General features: G+C 44.2%; 1 protein-coding gene across 2 annotated transcripts in view; it reads right to left on the reverse strand.

The window, feature by feature from the left end:
* The window catches only part of LOC114877289, a 103152-nt gene that overhangs the window by 79700 nt on the left and 10490 nt on the right, over window positions 1-12962 (reverse strand). Inside the window, exon 1 of one of the 2 annotated variants that reach the window (XM_029189670.2) lies at window positions 12051-12223. The exons of the other annotated variant lie outside the window; for it this stretch is intronic. The gene's annotated coding sequence lies outside the window, so the exon portion shown is untranslated. Of the gene's footprint in view, window positions 1-12050; window positions 12224-12962 lie in introns of those variants that run through there. 2 annotated transcript variants of the gene reach the window in all.

Raw genomic sequence — 12962 nt, forward strand, 5'->3', positions numbered from 1 at the left:
TATTCCGACTTCATTCCGCAAGATATTCTCGAAATAAAAACCAATGTACTTCGGGAAAATTTTCTATCCGCCTATCCGCCATCCTTTCGCACGCTGGAATGATGACAAATAGAAAATGAATAATGCGATGTTAGAAGACAGGAAAATTGATGTACGAAGCTTGCCCACTTATTCGACAAATACCGTCGACTAACCGCGGTTCAAGGGGATAACAGTATTAGTCATTTTGATTCCATCTTAACAATCGAAGCTTAATGTCCAGGAAGAGTATTAGTGTACGGCGAAGAGATTGAACCATGGAGAATGTACTTTTTCACGTATCGCTATGGTTACAGGGAAATGGGCAACGTTAGCCGCGAACGATGACTTGTCGAATGGTTTTGAACCCATCGGGAGAGAAAAAGCTGACTCCATTGGCGCACGAAATCACTCTGACGGTGCGAGTTTGTCGTGAAATGAGTTTCACGCGGATGAAACCATAAGCGACTCCCTTTCTCCACCGTCTTACCGTATTTTTTTTTTTTATTTATGAAAACCTAACAGCACCATAGCTATTTATAGCGTATTATTAACGGAAGCGTTACAACATCCTTGAAATTTCTTCGACTGGTATTACCGATAAACAATCAGCCGCTATTGAAACGATTTCTCCTTGAACGTCTCGGAGCCAGTCCATAGAAATTCTTTGGATGACAAGGTGTTTTACTCGGGAATTATTCGAATGCCACCTTTTCACGCGGATCTTCGGCAAATCCGTTAAACCGCGGTTTTCTATTGAAACAATGGAAAAGCAATGATTTTCTACAAAAAAATTCTTCATTCAATGGGAATTATCGATCGTTTCACGCGGAACCGTGTCTAAAACGACTCGATCGAGATCACGTCGATGAAACGGTGTATCTAGATCCAGCGGGATCTAGATGCAGAAGACATTCACGTGCCGAAAGGATGGGAAGAGGAGAATAAAAAGGGGGGGTAGAAATCGAGCTAAACACGACAGATCTATTCCTCTATTCATCGCTCTTGCGTCGTGTCACGTCGTCCCTTTGGCCTCCATTCGATTTGTCACGTATAAGAGCCCGAGACGAATGCCAGCTCGACCAACACTGTCTCCCCTCGGCTTGTCGATCGGAAATCGACCGTACCGATCAATCTCCTGTCGGGACCCTTCCAGACGAACCCTACTGCCTGATAATTCAAGCAGAGAATCTTTCGACAGCGTTTTAGACGAAAATAGAGAAGTTATAAACGAGTCGCTTCTCGGGGGAAGATGAAAATCTTTGTTGAAGAGAACGCGTGAGAGCGGAAGCAGAACGAAGCACACCAGTGTCCACTTCCTGGCAAAGAAAAGTCTCGTTCCTCCCATCGAAGTTGTTCACCGCTGTTTCTCAGCAACATTTTCCCATTTTGCATGAGAAACCGTTCGAGAAAAAGGTCGCTAGGGAACGTACGTTACCTCCCCTGTCACGCATCCACCTTGTTTTTTCGTATTTCATCGTGAAGATGAGACGTGAGGAGAGTGAGAAGAGGCTCATCGAGACGATGATCGGTCGCAGCCTTGAAACCTGTCCCCTCGGGCCCTGGCAAGTGCAAGGGAACACCAGGTCCTCTTCGATTTACACGGCGCCAGCCTGAGATCTCGCTGGTGGAAACGCGACTTCTTTTTATTAATGAACCATCCGCGGCTACGAAGGTCGTGCCTCCTGATGATCCTGATTAAACGACGCTACGTACGTGCAACGTTCCACTAACCGATACCACGATACCAAGGAAATTAATTATTTTTGTTGAAACCTAAGCCGTTTCTTCCCTCGATGTTCATTAATCAAGTGTAACAAATTTCGAACGGTGAAAATTGTTTCTCGATAGCTTCGATTTCAAGGCAGTTTCTTAAAAAGGGAAGAAGAAAAAAGGAAGTACCAGGCTCGACGTCGCATCGGTTAGGGTCAGAGGTCGAGAATATAAATTCATCAACGATCAAGATTTGTCTTTTCGACTTTCGAGAGAGGCCTGTTTTCGAGTTCCTGCGCGTCTATCGCCTTAAACGTACACCAATAAGACGACAAAAGTCGTTCGGTCCAGTTCAACGAGCGGGCGGTCTTTGTTATTTACGGCCGGTGATACGAGTATTAAGTAACGCTGCTTTCACTGTCGCCTACGCGGCCGTTTAAATTCCTCCCGGTTACTCCCAAATCCGATCGTACCGCGACAAAGCTAGATCTATCGTGTCCACCTGACTTTACTCTGCTTTCTAACAACTTTGTTCGATCGCTACTGCGCGCTGCACCTTCGAAATACTCGACTCTACTCTGAACTAACCGGAACTCCGTACGATTCCAAAGAGAATATCGATGAGAAATTATAAAAATTGATACGTATCGTTCTTAAAAAGAAAAAAAAAGAAAAAAAGACCGCTGACAAATGATCAGCACATTGGTGGCAATCTCCGAAGCAGATCATCCTTTGCCATCCTTCTTCCAAGGTGGCAAGTAGTATTCCTTCCCAAGGACTCTAATGCATCATCCTTATCACGGGTTACCAACGACAGAGGCGATTCAGAGGAAACGCAAGCGTGCCACGAGAGAACAAGAAGAACAAGAAGAACTGGAAGTATGTGGCTAGGTGTTCTACCAGGCCGACAATGGGTAACCTTGAATTTAGCAGAGCGGAAACGGGCGGTGCATCTTGCCAAGACGATCTCTCTATCTCTCTCTCTCTCTCTCTCTTACACATACACACACACACTCACTCTGTCTTTCTCCTTTAATTACTTTCTCTTAGCCGGCAGTCTATCGGTAAGATCTGGTCTAATATGAGCGCGAAACTATAGCATCGTGTCGTTGGTGCAAGCTGCAGGTCGGCCGAGCGAGCGCGCGTGCGCGCATGACGTAACAGTAACCTACTTACTTCCGGCTGGCGCGTTCATTCATGTGGCGAAGGAAAGAAACGGAACCGAGAGAGTAAACGAGAGAAATAGAACGGGGCCAAACAGCTTGTGTCCTTTTTCTTCGTCGAACACGCACACCTTATCGTGTCGCATCTGGTTCACGATTATTTCTCCCTCCGTTACCCTACATTTTTACATCTGACCCTGAAGAATCTAATCGCAAGGTTAACGAAACCGTCGGTATCAAAAGCGGAGAACCGATATTAGGTTTTATGCAAACGTATTAATTACATAAAATATGTTATTCCGTGTAATCGTCGAACGACTGTAATCGACATTAGTAACCACAGGTTCTGTCACGGATCAGTGGTATATAGCCGACGTTAGTAGCGAAAGGGTTAAACGTTTTTCTCGCGTGGGAGTGACTCTCGCTTTTGCTGGAAACGAAGAGCAGACTCTCGCGATTGAACCCTTGGAAACACGAGAAGAAATAGGAATCGTGGTCCACGCACGGTACCAACAATTATCGAGGCCTGCATGGTCGGATACCTAGACAGAGGATAACCATTCGTGCCGAGGATCTTTACGAAGGATTACGTTTGATCGCTCTCGGCGACACGGCGAGATCGAAGTTTCTGAAACCGAGACAGCTTCGGGTTTCAGGCACCGAGAACAAGAATCCAACTCGATAAAACGTATAATACATGAACCTACCAGGGAAATTTTTCGATAATTATCGATAGACAATTTAATTGTCCTGTAAAACATAAACGAAATATTCTAATTCTTAGATGCAGTAATTGGACGTGTCTGATTCTACTGTGTCTGACCATGTCTGTATCTACTGTGGCTGTCTATGCATGGACCGACACAGTAGATCACTCGCCATTTTACGAAATTAATATAATATCGATGCTACTCATATCGATATTTAACAGCTCGAACTAAAAAATCATTGGCGCGAACAAAAGGATGCATGAAAAGTACAAAGTTCATCGATGAAACGATATTAACATAAAGTAATCGAAGAGATCACTTTCCCGTTCCTCCGTCTCTATCATTGCTCATTCTACCTTCTCTTGGCGAACGTGTGTGCGTCTGTCTGGAGGCAGAAAAGCACAGTGTCTGAACGGCGAAACAGGCGCGTCGAGAGTTTCGCGGCTGTTAACTCGCTCGGCTCGAGCCGTGAGCCGCGACTAAATATGCATATTCCCCTGGCTCTCTTACTCTCTACGAGTACGTGTCTCCGTGAACACCGCTCCGAGAACACGTTTCAGGATATCATCCGAGGCGAACAATAGGGAATCAAAGGAGGAACGTAGGCGCGCAGAAAACGTTAGCCGGCGAATGTTCTGGCTGGCTGGCCGGTCGCCGTTGTAGAATGCGGTTGACATTTCTCGGCAAGTAGAGCGTTACCCTCGTGTGTCGAACACGATCGACGATATTCACCGGTCAGCCACCGATTTCCTATCCATCTTAATATTCATCAAAGATTATTAATCCTCTTTGATATCTACGTTCAACGCCGAGGAGGTCAATGTCTAATATACCTCGTAAAGAATTAATCGATCTAAAGTAGCCCTACTTTCGTTTTCCCGATATAACGAACACGTGCTGTTTCACCAGATACCTCGATACGAACGACCAAGTCAAAGTTCGCTACGTAATCAATGAATGATCAATAAGCAACATCGAAAGTCTTAATCACGCGTCGATCAATAGGCAGTGTCGCAACTAGGCGACAGCCTTTCGTAGGTAACAAAATCAGCCAGGACATATTTCTTCGAGTGTAATACGGGCTCATAGCCGATCGTGACATAATGAAGATAGTATGCAACCGGCAGTAGGACCGTACTTTTCAGGTCAGCTTCCTGCTGTTGGCAAACGTTGATGGATCGTTCGATTGCATGTTTGACGTGTCGAAACATCTGTTCGATAAAGAATTATTAATCACCGGGTATCTATTTCGTCGTCGGGCTATGTAATTTCTAGTAGAATAATATTTCCTATAGTATCGGAAGAAGATATTCAACCGTACGTTTGATTAGCTTCGAATTTCGCAATGATCGGTTGAATCGGTGCTTTTATAACATCTGCGAGCATGAAACCTGCGGATAGAAAATCCTCGATTCAACAAAGCGACCAATTTATCATACGACGGAGATAAAAAGCGATCCCCCTCCGCGCCTAATCATTCTGATACCGTAATAAGGCAAACGTTGAATGCCGTTCCGCGAACTGTCACAACAACGAGATAGAAAGTAAAATTTCGACGGTAGCCTAAGGCGAAAGCAAGGAATCAAAATTACATAAACGTAGGTAATTCGTGCCGTCCGAGCAATTAGTCCGTTGCATTTGGCTATGTTTTGTAACTTCGCCGTGGTCCGCGCAAAAAAAAGGAAGAATAAACCGAGGTCTTTAAGTTGTTTTCATAGCAGAGTTGATTTATGCCAAAGTTCAAACAATTCGTGGCGTAACCAGCAAGGTCAACACACACGCTGACTCTTAATTTTTGAATTTTTTCTCAGATAGATCAGCGGATAAATAAAACCGAGAAAGGTTCCTATTCTCGTTTGTTTCGTTGTAAAATGAATAATTCCTCAAAACACTGTTCGTTCCCCGGGGTAGAAGAACGGAGAAACTTGGTCGGGATTCTATGACGGGAGCAGGAAAGTATGTCACACTGGTCAGAATGCGAGAAAGAGAAAGAAGGAGAGCCGACCGATTGCGCAAAACGCTTAAATCTTTGAAACGAGCATAACGGGTACTCGTTCAGTATGCCACGAAGAGGCATACAATGTGCACCGTGCTATATGTACTCGTAACACTTTCCGGGTCAACGCTGCTTCTTTACGTCTCATTGTTAGACGCTTAGATCGTTACGACCCTGTGAAAAGGTATCCATTTAAAATTAACCTTCGATCTGATTCTCATTCGAATTCCAGTTTCATCTTAACTGAAATTATTCCCAGCTCTTAAACTCTTAATCTCTATTATCGAAACTCTTATCTACCTCCATATTCAGACAAACAGTTGTATTGCAAAGATAAAACGGATTCGTAACGGAAATGATAATAATAATCAGGAGAATCAGGGACGAACCATCTATCCGAATGATTAATGTCAAATTAACGATCGGGTATCGTGATTAAAAGAAAAGGAGTTCAGCTAAACGAACCATATAATCCTCGACCTTAATAACGGTTATGTTCCATAGATATCTCTGATGGAAGAAAAAAAAAAAATAGTGAAAGAAGGGACAAGATACGGGATCTATCTTTTTGTCGGATTCGCGCTTCGACAAAGAATACGCGTTCGACTTGACCACCCACCCTAACTCATAGATCAAACAAAGTTTCGTTCTCCACCCCCTTGCATTCTTCTCTTCCCTGTGTTTCGGCCAGGGCCACGGTGTTCCTGTCAGCCCGTTTTTCTGCCAGCCTATAACTCTCTTCTGGATAGCGGTCAGATATAATCGAAGGAACCATTCGAACCGCTTCGTTCCGCGACAGACCGTTTAATTTGCAGCTCGATTCACTTTGCCCACCTCTCGATCCTTTTTTTCGATATTTCCAGGAAGCGAAGCCTCGTCCTCGAGATCGAACGACGAGGCTACATCGAGAAGACGAGCGATGATTCAGGGCCATTTTTTGAAACACTCGGTTTCGTTGCTCTTGGTTCAATCATTTTTGTCGAAAAATTAGAAGAAAGTTTGCTTTCTCGACGACTGAATCATGGCACACAGCTACGTTTTAGCTGTTTCTGGAAAGCGGATAGGAATTGATCGCACGGAGGCAGGTCGAGCCTGAGTCGGTGACGTCCCAGAACCTCTAACAGAGCGAAATCGGCACGCAATACCGTTTTTTAACCTAGACACAAAAACCGGTAGAGGAGTAAACGCGAACGTGTAACTCGGGTATTCCTTCGAAATCATTATACCGCCTTGGTTATCGAGGAACTTCTGGTACGAGCGAGTTCTAGAAAAGTTGCGTTACACTTTGTACCACCGAGAACCGTGTATAATACTATTTCTTAAAATACAATTGTTTAAAAAAAAAAAGAGAGAAATTCCTCGTCGTTACTTTCTTCAAGAACGATCTACTACTTTTTTTTTCATAGAAGAACGATGACTCTATTTTGTCTAACGAGTCTCATCTAACAAAGTACCCTGGTGAATAGACGAAAGGATGCATCTAATGTAATCCACGAGCCTATGACCGACCTTCGATCGTCGAAGAAACCGGAAGATCGAGTCGTAGTCTCTCCGCTCGGATGCTCCCCGAGCAGAGCGGGACCATCCTCGGTGACTCTTCATGGCCCTCGTAAAGGATAATTACAATAATTACGATAACCGTGGCGCCTGGTACGTTCGAAAGCGACGCCGCATCTTCGTCCTCTTTGTTAATCACGCTTAATTAATATTCCATGGTGTATCGGGGCGCGGAGTAACGATTAGGCTATCAGTTGTGACCGGTTGGTACGATCAATTAATTTGAAAAAATTTCTGTTCTCTATCCTCTGTATTCCGTAATTAATTATTAAAACGAAGAATATAAGTTTCTGTTGTTAGAAAAGGAAGGTAGAATTAGAATATTTTGACGCCATTGCATCGAGAACGTTTCTTGCAACGATTCAACAGGCTTAGAGGCAGGGTCGAGAGCAGTAAAGCTCACGACTTCTTCTTTCCTACGTTCCATCCGGCTGTTTCTCTCATTATCCGTTTCCATGTAGTCTCACCCAGATACACGGAACGTCACCCAGACACGGTGGGTGCAAGGGTGCATCGGGCCAACAGCGTTCGCCCGGCGAACGTGGGCTCCCACTCTGTGGGATAAGACCACTCTGCCTTCCCATTATGGTCGGTTATATGCCCGAGAAACTGTTCCGACGCGTATTTTTCCTTTCGTTCGTTACCAAGAAACACCGCGTGCAGTTTAAATGCACGCTGCTCGCCCGCTCCTTCTACTCCCTCGTTTGATTGCATGCACGTCTTTACGCGTCTTTGATCCCCTTTTTGCTTTTGTCTTTCCTTTAACTCTGCCTAGTACATTGGCGTAGAAATTTTCTCTTCTCTTTCATTCGTCGGCGTAACTCGGATTAACACTAATTTCAATTTTTTTTTTTTTTGAAAATTTCAACCGAACCCTTTTATTATACTTCAAAGGGTTTCGCAACAATTTGTGTAGTCTCTGTTGAGAAAATTGTTTCGCCGTTACAAAATTGATCCACCAAACGACCAATGTTTTGCGCGATCGGTAATTGGCTTCGATAAAACGTTTGCTCTATCGCGTCCAGCTTCCTACGAGCTGTTCTACGCTCGCTGTTTCCTTCGGCAGAAGAAAATAAAGAAGAGTAATAAGAAAAAGTTGGAGGAAAGGAACAGGCCACGCCGCTTCTCGCGATGCGAGAATGCATTAAAGCGGCCCGTCGAAAAATCTCGCCGAGCGTAACGCGTTTAGCACACGATATAATCTGATGCAGTGATGCAACGAGCGGCGATATATTAGCAAGTCAAAGCTACGGGGAACCGGTTCATAAAGCGTTAACAAACTATTTCGAACGTGCAACATAAATTAACGTCCTCCGTCGAGCTTTCCTCTGTCTGCTTTCGCCTATCCGAATCGAAAGGGACATTGAAAATCGGAACAATTCATTTTTCCTTTCAATTGTTCTGTTGTACTAAATTTCGAATCACCAATGATCCCCCATGGCAGTGAACTTATCATCGTGCGTCTTGTTACGCATGGCTGTATCTACCGAGCCACTCGACAGGAACTAATTAATTTACATTTTTCAAATAAGAGAAACATCTACATAAAGTACTCGAAGAAATCAAACGTCTTCTCTAAACTATCGTTCGATTCCCTATCTAAATTGCGTTTGACTAATTAATCGGTCCGCTTATCCAACGATTATTCAACAGGTATAACCGCGCAATTCGTGTATCGGGAACGATTTTCTGGTCAACCGATATCTACGTTTCGCGGAGCAATCGATATCGCGACGAGAAGCTGTTCGCCTTCGTGAAATCGATACCAACCGCCGTCGATTGATAAACGAGTACGATCGTGTACCGAGCCGCACTGAAAACGAACTTCCTTGGCCCCCGGCGAGCCTTACTTATTCATTTGCGTAAATTAATTCAATCGCGGGCTTTCGTTCCGTCCAAACGAAACTTTAACTCGTGATCGAACGTCGGGGATCGATAAGAATCGCAGGAAACAAACAACGATGCCTGGCAGCCATTTCGTACGCTGCTGCGACCCTACCCTTGCGCGCATTCAAATCACCAGCCGTTCGACAGCCGTTCGACAGTCTCCCGTGGCTATTCATTCTTCTTTCTCGTTTCTTTCGACATTTTCAAAAAATTTTGTAACCCTTACGTTACAACATCATCAAGATTCGTTCTAAAGAACCATCTTGGACCAGGGGCCCTTTTACGACCAAAGTATCTCGCTAACGCAATGTTTGTTTTACCGAACATTCGCCACGGAATGTACGTATTATATCATTACGTATTATTACCCATTACATACCTCGTTACACCGTATGTATCGTATATTATGCCAGCTATGTACGTCGACAGAAAAACTGAGGGATTTCTCTGGTACGTTCGTTGATGGAACTCAAGGGGCCATTACTATGCAAACTATGAGCCTGTACCCCCGCATGTAATACGCGGATATCTAATTGTACAGCAAATAAGCTTCATAAATTACCTACATAATGCCCAGGCGATTGTATGGCACCTATATGGTCGCATTCGGTCCTGATTAACCCTTTCAAACGATCCGCGCTAGCGCGCTCCATACTTTTCACTAAATTTTAATTAAAAAATTCATGTTTCAATTCCGAGTTAATTGATGAGATGTGCATCGACTATCAAGATTTCACAATAGCTCTATACAGATAAGCTCGATAAGAAATCATTAACAGTGATAAAGTATCGATAGTATCTTGAAAATATGTTATTTGAAAAGTTACACTGAGGTAAACAGGAAGATTTTTAGAGATCCAGCAATGATAAACAAGAAATCAAGAAATCTTTCAAGTACTACGATGAAATTCACCTTTAGCGACTTCAGTTCAATCAATTCTGACAAAGTAAAGCCGTGGAGAATCTCTGTGCTCGAAAATCCCCGGTATTTTTTTGATAATAACTTTGATTCAAGGCATTCGATTGCTGCTGAAGTATTACCCACGCATCATGTACTCTATCTCGTTTCCCGAACAAAGAGTTGATTACAAATACAATGTGCCTTTCATCGAGGGAGCAACGTTCGTCTGAAAGGTTCACAGGACCGCGAAACGATGAGACTGTGTAACCCGGAACACGCGTGCTTGCGCAATACGTACGAAACCTTCCAACGTAACATTGACTTTTTCAAGTGTAATTGCCGCTCGCGCTCCGATTACTAATCGACGCCGCGGTGAACGTGACACACATTCGATTTTAACCTCGACGGTAGCCACTCACGAGCGTTACCTTCGTGTATTCATCGGACCATTGTCCGTTACGAATGAAAGGTAAAAAAAAAAAAAAAAGTATCGGGGAAAACAGTGCTCCCATTCGTCGAAACGCCATACTTTTATCGTTTCTGAGTTACTTTGCTTCCAAGGATCATTGGAATCGGATTGAAATATTGCCCAAGCGATAAGCGTGACCAAAAACGAACCTGAATATCAATTTGAAAGTTTTTCAAGTTATTTTATTTGCAACTGGTTAGCACTGTCAGCGACGGACCGCAAGGGAGTCAATATGAACGGAGAATCCGGATTTGCAAACCAGTCCGGTTCGGGCTCCGTATTAACAGTTAATAACAGTAACACGTAATTGCGATGTTCTAATATCAGAAGAGACTACGAAAAATGCTGCGTGTAAACCATTACGTCGTAGCAGAGCAGCTGGTAAGATTCAAATCTAATGTATCAGCGAGACTACACCCGTTAGATTACGCACCGTAAGTTGTTACCTTATTTGATATGGTCAATGTGATTTCAGGGAGTACGTGAACGGAATACAGGTACTCGAGGGTACGAATACTTGGAGGAGTATTTGACGTTGTATATATATTTGCGAATACAGGTACTCCTTGATACCAGTACCTGCGAATACTGGTATTTATATCTTCGAATACTCAAGAGTACCGGTATTTCGAGTACTGGTATTCAATGCGTAGAATTTGAAGCCTGAGTACCTGAAAATACAAGTACTCAGTACTCTGAACTGTTACAAATTTATAACAAAATTCGACGCAGAAATGTCGTGAAGAGAATGAATAAAGTTTGTAAAAAATTAAGGTAGCGAGGATCTGAAAAGATAAATTTCGACGCCGATCAACATGCTGCTCGTCGGTAGGGCGGACCACTAACGGTAAGGGATCGAGGAGGGAGAAAAAAGGTAAAAAGACGAAAGATGAGAAGAGAAGAAGAGAAGAACGACGGCCTACGAGCCTCGAATTTACGATCACCTTGCGAGAGAAATCGCCCCCTCTACGAGCGCCATTTTTTTCAGGGCGACGCTAACAAATGAAGCGAGCAGGAACGTTTCGGAGCATTTGGATAGCAAGAAAAGAACGTTTAGGAACTTTATTCCGAGAAAAGGTTCGGCTAACCTTTGGGATGCAGATCGACCGAGTGATCGGGTCACTGAACGTCCAGCTCGATCGGAAAAAGGTGAGGAAGAAACAATACTCAACCGGACGGGATGACTTTGAAAATGTTTTTCTATCCTGAAACGGCTGTTCACCGTTCCAGATAATGGAACGTGTCGTTCTGATGTGTAAACAGTTGGAAACAAGTTGTTGTATACAAAAACTGCCGGGAAGCAATCAAACTTGCGCACTCGACGCGGTCATTGATTTGCAAGAATTCAAAACGTTACGGATATAATTAAAAAGAACATTATGATATCGTGTTATGACTTGTTAAAGGTAAAGTAGGTGAAAAAAAAAATGGATTAATCTGTGATACACTTATACAATCGCTCGCACAATACCAGATACAGTGCGTATTTCATTTAAGGAGAGTAGTTCCATTAACCTATTAATCGTGAAAAATTCGAAGAAATGGCGTGTGGTAGGCTGGCCCTCCGGGACTTAAGGTCCGGAGCCAGTCACGTCGCTACTAAAACGATACCCTACTACGAAAACTTTCCACTCACCTGCTGTCGCTGTACGATCCAGAACGTGGTGGACGAGGGTCGCCGTGAGGCACGTCCGCTTGCAAACTAATTTTTGTTTTCCCCACTGGTAACTCCACTGTAGCACTGTACTATTACTGTATATGTACTATGTACGTTGGTACTTATGTACGCTTAACCCTCTAGATATGTATATATGGTAAGGGAGGAAGCGGGCGTGCGTAACGCGAGAAAACCGACGAAACGGAGTAATCGCGTGAAACCACCGATACTTCGACGTGCGCCGGACGATACACGTTGAAGACGGACGGATGAACGAGAGAGAAAAGGAGAGTGACGACTGGCCCTGCTCTGACACAGATCACTGACCAATTCCGCTGGAGGACTGACGCGATACTGACTTGGAGTCGCATCTGGCGAGGAGCGCGACAACCGGCTTCACCGCGTTCGGCCGAGTTCGCGCAACTTCGGTCGTGCTCGTACGGCGAACCTGTGGCCGCGAATCTATACAAATACCGGCTGTGCTCGCATTCGTACGCAGACCTGCACGCGTGTGCGAACCAACTGGCTATAGTACATCAAGGTAAGTAACGTACGAAGGTATAGGTACGCCCACGCAATTTAGGCCCCTGACGATAATGAAGAACTCGTCTGTACCTTACGTGAGCGTGCATTATGGCCGCGTTCGCGCGTTTCCTATCGTCTCGCGGCGATTGATGCGCGTGCGCAGTTCGGAATTCGATAAGGGTGACATTTTTTTCGCGCGAATCGAACTTGACCCCGGTAAATTCGGCGATGATTCAAAAAAAAACGGAGAACACTGGAGGTCAAAGGAGGTTGTTCAAAGAGTTCGTAATGATACGTATTAAAAATCGTGTTAATTGCGGCATTATCGCATTACTGTACTTTTTATGCTTCGCTTCGAATCGCGTT

Source organism: Osmia bicornis, chromosome 15 (genome assembly GCF_907164935.1).
Source record: "Osmia bicornis bicornis chromosome 15, iOsmBic2.1, whole genome shotgun sequence".
NCBI lineage: Eukaryota > Metazoa > Arthropoda > Insecta > Hymenoptera > Megachilidae > Osmia > Osmia bicornis.